Source organism: Podarcis gaigeae, assembly GCF_964106915.1.
Source record: "Podarcis gaigeae genome assembly, chromosome: 5".
Taxonomy (NCBI): Eukaryota; Metazoa; Chordata; class Lepidosauria; order Squamata; family Lacertidae; genus Podarcis; species Podarcis gaigeae.
The window spans coordinates 22,597,380-22,605,010 of NC_139681.1; the positions used below are offsets into that span (position 1 = coordinate 22,597,380).

The 7,631-nt window shown below is 40.9% G+C and overlaps 1 long non-coding RNA gene across 3 annotated transcripts; it reads right to left on the minus strand.

Moving 5' to 3' along the window:
- Window positions 1–1,973: 1,973 nt before the first annotated feature.
- Window positions 1,974–7,430, minus strand: LOC310845877. 3 transcript variants are annotated; one of them, XR_014565022.1, is made up of 5 exons: window positions 7,341–7,430; window positions 5,447–5,611; window positions 4,094–4,202; window positions 3,396–3,591; window positions 1,974–2,460 (listed from the first exon to the last, which is right to left on the minus strand). It is a non-coding gene; the product is annotated as an uncharacterized lncRNA (long non-coding RNA). The 3 variants fall into 3 exon arrangements; XR_014565021.1 differs by lacking the exon at window positions 5,447–5,611; XR_014565023.1 differs by lacking the exon at window positions 7,341–7,430 and having other exon boundaries at window positions 5,447–6,289.
- Between the last annotated feature and the right edge of the window lie 201 nt (window positions 7,431–7,631).

Consider the following 7,631-nt stretch of genomic DNA (forward strand, 5'->3'; position numbering starts at 1 on the left):
AACTGTGATAAGGCCTCTTGCTTGTTTGAAAGGATGGAGATATGTGTTTTGAGGAGATACCTTTGAATTTTGCCTGGCTAGAATGTAGCCTGTTGTACAAAGCTAAGGGTCAGTGAACATTGCTTCACCCACTTTTGTCTTTGGCCACACCCATCACTGGAATGTGGTTCCTAGGAGCTACTCGCTAAGGGAATGTGGTCCTCAGACTAAATAAATGTTCTCCGCACCTGATCTCATCCTCTAACCAAAGATGGAAGCATAGAGATTTCTTTTCCCTTCCCACATTTTCTTGTCATGTCATGCTTTCCCCTCTTCATTAGAAGCAATACTATGGAAAGAACAGATTTTTTTTATCCCCCAATAGAAGGACCATCAGCAGAATGTTCTCATACAACTTTCCAAGACTGCACCTGTGCTTTCTTAGTCCCCAAACTGCTTTTTAAATCAATGGAACCAGAGAGATGGATTTAATGCAGTATGTGTAGCAAGCTGGGTACAAACAAGAGGGTTTAAAATTGCTCTTGAACACAGGAAAGACTAAATAGCACATAAAAAATGTCTGGAGAACATTTCCATGCAGAAAACATTTGTGCCGTGAACATTCAGAAAGGTTCTTTTCTCTCCCCCTCCCTCCCAATAAGAACACACATTGAATAGAAGAATCCCATCAGTGAGTAACACAAAAGAAAAAAAGTAACAGCAGGAGTCACAAGAGGCATAGATAAAGGAAAGACCGGAAATAATTAGGCCCAGCTAAAAGAATGTGTTAGAGATAGCAAGGGTCTAAGACTCCTCTCTGAGGTATTTACTTTTAGATTTCTCAAAAGTTGAGCAGTCAATAAAGAGAGTTTGTGTGTGAACCAATAATTGCCAAGCAAGAGAAAGTAGTGGGAAATGATCAAGAGATATGTGGCGGCTGTTTTCAATAGTGTCCATTCACCAGTTTCATGGTGGGCGACTCTTCAGTGATTTCCCCATACAGTATATTTCAAACTAATAAGACTCAATCTGATGTATTATAATAACTTTATGGAATATTTGCTAGAAACAAAGATAACACAGCTCTTTCCGTAAATTTGAGCGCAATATGAATAGAACACTAAGCCCCCAGTTTATTACTCCTGTTAGGGCCTTGTGTAAGGCTACCACTTAACTCATGCCCAGTTAAAATGTATCTTTGTATGTATAGATGGGAATTTAGAAATAATAATTATAATCTAAATAGAAACACAATACAGCTCAGCATAGCGGGGAAGACTGAAACCTGTGTACTGCTCAATCTGCTGCCCATGTCAATTTGTTGAAGGCAACTTCAAGGTTCCCCCTCTACCTTCTTATGACTCTTTATTGCTCAACCAGATTTGAACTGGATAGCCTTTCAAATGTAGAACTGTAGGGCAGAACTCATAGCTAACCTAGTCTTGAGTAACCTTCAAATAAAGATGGGGGATGAAGATTTTTCAACCCAACCTCCTTTTCATCCTTTGCTGGAGTTGAAGCCTTGAACTAATGTGAGAAAAGAGGAACAGAGGGTAGAATATGGAGCATACTATGTTGATCAGGCAATGGCTGAAGACCAGATTCCTAGTACTTATATCAGGCTGGTTTAGAGCCTTCCTATTGAATGCCATACACAGAAGCTGATTACTTAAATCCCTATTACTCTCTGTGCTCAATGGAAAGTCTAAGGATTCATATTTTCAGGGAGATCACTAGGCTCAGTCCCAGCCATGGCCCACAAGATGTCCAGTTCAAGTAGCAGATTCCCCTACAGCTTCCTTGATCTTCAGATCTCAAACGTTTACCTACCCCATGATGAAACTTCTCTTGGTTTGAAAGAAGAGAAATAATATATTAGCATGTTTTCCACAAGGGCAGGCATTGTATTGATAAATAATTAAAGATGAATATCTTTCACAGTTATTAATCATCATTAGCATGAGAAACACCAGACAAAAACCTGGTGCATAGTTGGGAAGAAATAATGAACTGAACAATCTCTCATGGGTAATGCTGTTCAAAAAGATCAAATATTACTCCTACATGCATATAATGGATATATAGGAAAAATGCTAGTGTTCTGTTACCTACCTGTGGTGAGGATTACAATTACTGTCCAGTGGCCACCTCGAGAGAGTAAGATCAACTTTTTCAAAAGGAAAAGTATTTTACTATTACTCTCCAGGGCAAAATAAAACACTTTTTATTTTATTCAAATATCATGTCTTCAGGCCTTCCAGATTTATTTTCTTATTGATTAGCAACTGTAATTCTTTTGCTTACTTAGCTACAGAGCCCCTGGTGAGTATTACCAGAGTGTATGCTTCCAGCTCTTCAATAATGAGAACCTGCTTTCTTGCCTGTTAGGGAGTGAAAAATATTCAAGTGCCTTCATCTCTGCTTCCACACAGTGACTGGGTGTTCGTGCAATGGTTTAGGGTTGGTTAGGTTTATTTATGACTCAAAAGTAATGCTTAAAAAAAAAAATATCCAAGGAAGATGAAACCTGCAGCAGGAATAAGAGTACAGACATTTAAAATATATTTTGGGGTATTTTGGGAAATTCTTCCATCATTTCCTGAAGAATAGAAGAGCTTTGCTAGAACAGGTAAAAAGTGCAGGTTCCAAGTGAAAAGATAGGTCTTTATTGAAATACAAATATGCATAGGGACAGGCTCAGAAATAAGGAGGAGGCTGCAAAGAACCACATCCAAAGCAATGTTTTTAATACAATTCCAAATTGCACATGTCATTTCAATCAAAGGATCACAGCAATCTTAATAGTTGCAAACCTGGTGTCATCATCCTGAACCAATCTAAATCAATTGGCTCTTCAGACTGGCCCTCATCATAATATCATGTGATTACATATAACCATTTTTTGGTGTCTTTCTTTATTTGACTAATTTTCCTGTTCATTAAAAGGCTTCCAATGTCCTCTTTCATGTGTCTACAAAACAATTCAAGATTAATCACAATTGCCATGCCTAGCTGATTTTATTTTCAGGCATACCACAGCCACCATAGATTCTAACAGTTTATTCTTTTTAGTATTCTGGAATGGCCATTCATTATGTCCAGTACCTAAAAGCAGCTAGTTCTGTACTGTAAAAGGCAGGTACAGGACTTTGAGTTTAGACAGGCCACAGACTCAAAAGAAAATGGAAAAAATGGAAAATACAGTTTTATGAAATTATTATTTTCTCTGACACCAACTCCCACCAACCCCAGCCAACAGGGCAATGGTCAGGAATCATGGGAGTTGCAGTCTGACATTAGGAGGACCACAGCTCTCTCCCTTTCATATCTAGTCCAGTATTCTGCTATAGGCAAATGTTAGGGTTTCAGTGACTTCCATTCTCGTTTCAGTAAGTCCTTCTTAGAAATGGGTCAACATGTTGCTGAATTCAGCTTGGTTTATTATTCATACCTCAGATAAGAAAAGCAGAGTACATGTGAACATATATAGCAGTCCCAGTTTAAAACGATTAAAGCAGACAGCAAGGAGGACTTCAAAGTCAGCAGCAATGGATTGAAAACCTAGATCGTACTCTCAAAGCAGCCTGAAAAGAAAAGGTCTTCATAAGTCACCTGAAAACAGATAAGGAGGGGGCATAATAGAGCTCCACCAGCAGGGATTTCCATTGTCTTGGTGCTGCCACTGAAAAGGCTCTGTCCTTTATACCAGGCTGTCTAAACTCACAGGCAGATGGGACAGACAGCAGAGCCTCAGCCACCGTTGGTAAAGCCCAGGCAAATTCATATGGCAGTAGAGAGTTTATCATGGATTTTCACCTACAGTAAAATCTGAGGTGAATCTGGTGATTCTGCTTGGACAAAACATCTGAACATTTTCAGGTGGGATTAAAGCCTACAGATATTTACTGAGGAATGATAGAAGGGGGAGCAGAATATTCCCAGCATGATGCTTCCCGTTGGACAGAATGGATGGCAAATGCCCCAAGTGAGATTGCACAGCCATCCTTTAAATCTGCTTCTTGTAAGATGCAGAGCTGTTTTAAGAGCCTCGGGTAGCTATTAGAGCTAGAGGACCATGTGCTTGAAATAAATCAGTTGGGTTTTGTTTTCTCACCACATGGTTTGAGTTCCTCTTTCTGCCTGTCTGCCATCAGCAGACAGCTAACTTCTCCCAGCACTGAACATCCTTTGGTTCTTTGTGCTCAAAATAATAATAGGAGGACCTGCGAAAATTCAAGGCAAACAGTGTGCTCTTTTTGGAAGTGAACAGGAGGTGAAATCTCACCGTGGCTTTCTGGGTGCTAAGGAAGCCAAAATCCCTCCAACCCTTTGAATTAATATGAGCAGAGAACTTTCATTTTTCTTCAATGCTGACTGGTATATTAAAGCAAGAAGATTCTAGGTTAACCAAAACAGTGTGGAAAGGCTAAATGGTGTGCTATAACAATTAAGATTTTTAAGATTAATATTTATAAGAAGATCATAACTGTGCACACTGTAGCTGATACTGTTTTGTGCTCTCCATTTCTTAAAGTTGTTTTAAAATGTTTTTATATTGTGTAATCCATCCTGGGATCTTAGGTTGAAGGGTGGGAAACAAACAAACAAACAAACAAACAAACAAACAAACAAACACATTGGTAAGTGCCTAATCCCCCAAGGCTGGTTACCTCCTTTCTTTTGTAAAATTTAACATCAAACAGATGTCATACGATATGGCTCATAGAATAACATCCAAACATTCAGAAAGGGGAAATTGCGCCCCCCCACCAAAGGTACCCCACCTCTGACTCATAAGAACCCAGCTGAGAGTGTCAAATGTGTTTATTCCCATTTCTAACAATTGTGTGAGTTTGGCCACCTTATCTGCAATTCCCATTTTGCAATAAAGCTCCATGTATAATTTCTTTCATCATGCTCTATGTCTTAATGACAAATTGCAGCCACTTTGAAACAATCCTGGCTGACAGTGGAAGTGGCTACTGAATCTTAATAATCAATTTTTAGGAATCCATTATCATTGCTACTGCCAAGAGGAGAGAAATGTCACACCAGCATATGTCTGAAAACTACAGTGGTTTAACCAAGTCTGCTACTGGTGGAATGGTTCAGTCTAATTCCATCATCTATAAGCTTGGGAATGGATCCTTGATCCTTTGGTTCATTCCTTTCTAAGATCTATTCTCCTCCAGGGGAAGCCCTGCAGCCCTGACTATCATAAGTAAACTTTCTAGCAAATATATACCGCCTCAGTTCTCATGCCCAGAGGATATTGAGATATGAGACAGCAAACATGTTCTGGGTCAGACTCTCAAGCAATAGCATGATTTGAACCTGAGTCTTCTATGTCTTAGCCTAATACCTTGATTGTTACACCACACTAGTTCTGGATTTCAGACTGAGAGTACATGAAAATCTATTGGAAACAGGTAGGAGCTTATGGTATTCTAAACTTGATAGCTGATACCTTCTTATGCAAATTCAAATTAGAGGCACACTCAGAGATGGTGTCATTGTTAGACACCCCCAAGGCCCACATCCCAGCTGGAGCTCACTGCCAATCCCTGGAGCTTCCAATTTCTCTTCCTTCAGACTACCTTCACCTGCCTTTTCCAAGGCTAGATCTGCGCAGCTATAAAAAACAAAACACTCTGAAAACATTCTGAAAACAACCGTTTTAAAGCTCACAATGGAAAATTTCACTGAGTTGTGATTTCAGCTCTACAGTGCCATCTGATTTCACAGTGTTGTAACACATTTATAATGTTGTAATTTGACTAATGTAGCTGAGTCCCAAGTGACTAAGCAGTGGGAGGATCAAGAAGAAACAGCAGCAACCTCTACAGGCCTTGGTTTTTTTTATCTCTGGCAGGTGGGCAGACTGGGCACAGAGAGAGGGGAAAGTGAATGGGTTGTGGCAACAGCTGCAATGTGGAGGAGCTGGAAGGACCAATCTAGGAAGAAGACCCAGTGATAGCACTAATTTTGGTAGACTTTGAAGACACATCATTTTCAACTGCATGGGGTGTTAGGGTTAGTACCTCTGGTGGGGGACACGTTGTGCTCCTTCTGGGGTCGTTTGTCCATCTTTGGTTGCCACCCTGCATTCAGCTGTCACCTAATCTCACCTAAACCCTCACCTGTTGCTGTTAGAAGCTGTCAGTGTGCAACAATGGCTACACCCTGGGGATGGCTTTGATTAGCCAGCTAAACCAGATGAGGGGAACCGAAGGGTCTCAAACCGTCCGTGAGTTTGGAACTTCTCCTGCATGTGAAGACAGGCTCCAGTGGACAGGAACAGTAGTGGGTCTGAAGAAGGCAGTTTCTGCATGTGCTGTAGAGGAAGGTGAGGGGCAGATAGGGCTCATCAACCTGGGAAGGTAGCCCATCTAGGAGAAAGAAAACCCTGGTCCTAAACCTCCACTGCCTTGCAGGATATCTTCAGGAGAAGAAAGGCTAAGAAGTAAACCCTACAAAAATCAGGAATAGAGTCCCTATGTTGGCTGGATGGCGCTTCGTACACCTCCATTTGGCAGTTTCTGCAGCCAAGCTGGTCCCAAGCATATTCCTCTGCTTTCCTTTGTACCGACCTCTGTACAAATTGTCCAGGCTTGTGCCCTAGAGAGGTCATTTTTGTGCACAGCGGTTTGAGGTCACCCCCAGAAGTGGACTCTATTGTCTCTAAAAACAGATGGGTGCCAACAACAACAATTCATGATTAGCTGCTGGTTCTAGGGATGAAACATTTTAGATCAAAGGTGGACCATGGACCACCGGTGGTCCACGAGGTTCATTCACATGGTTCATGGTGACAGCTCTGTGCAATAGCAGCATAACTATGTTTGTGAGAGAAGAATGGTGGCTGAACTAGTTGCTCTGTCATCATTAGAACCTGATGCTCTGCCTGGAAGGTGAGTGCAGCAGATCAGAAGTAACCGTGGCTGGTGACAAAATGGGGGAAGGCCATGAGAGGGTGACAAAGCATTTGAAAGGAGTGAAGAGTCAATACATGTTAATGGCGGGAGCAGCAAGAAAGTGGAAAAGATGCTAAGAGAGAATGCACACTAGAGAAAGGGAAAGAGTCAGAGTGGGAGTTATTGGTTTATAAATAAAATATCCAAACACAAAGCAGGATGAATGCTGAATCTGACCTATGTTATTGTATTAAAATTTGAATTCTGCATGCATATATATATATATATATGCATAGCACTTTAGCAGCTAGCACTGTGTATTACAAAGAGCATCATTATGTGGTCTGCCAAGACCCTCAGAAATTTTCAAGCGACTGGGAGGGGGAGTGTGGGAGCCAGCCTTCTAGATGTTAAGCTAAGTATCTGCTTAGTTGCGGCTGCTTTTACCTTTTTATCTTACATTGCAGTGATGACTTTTCCAATTTTTATATAATGCAAACTATCTTGAAAGGGCATTACCCAGAAAGGTGTCCTCGAAAGACTGTAAAACAAACAAAACAATAATATTTATGTTGCTTAAATGGAGCTCTCCGGGCAAAAGATTTTGATTGTTTTCTTGCAACATTTGAATAGATGCATACGTGTGCACAGGCAATGGCTGCATTGTGAATAGGGAAGCTACCTTCTCCTTCCCTCCAAGTCTCTGGCCCGCAGAAGTAAACAAATGAAGGACTCGCT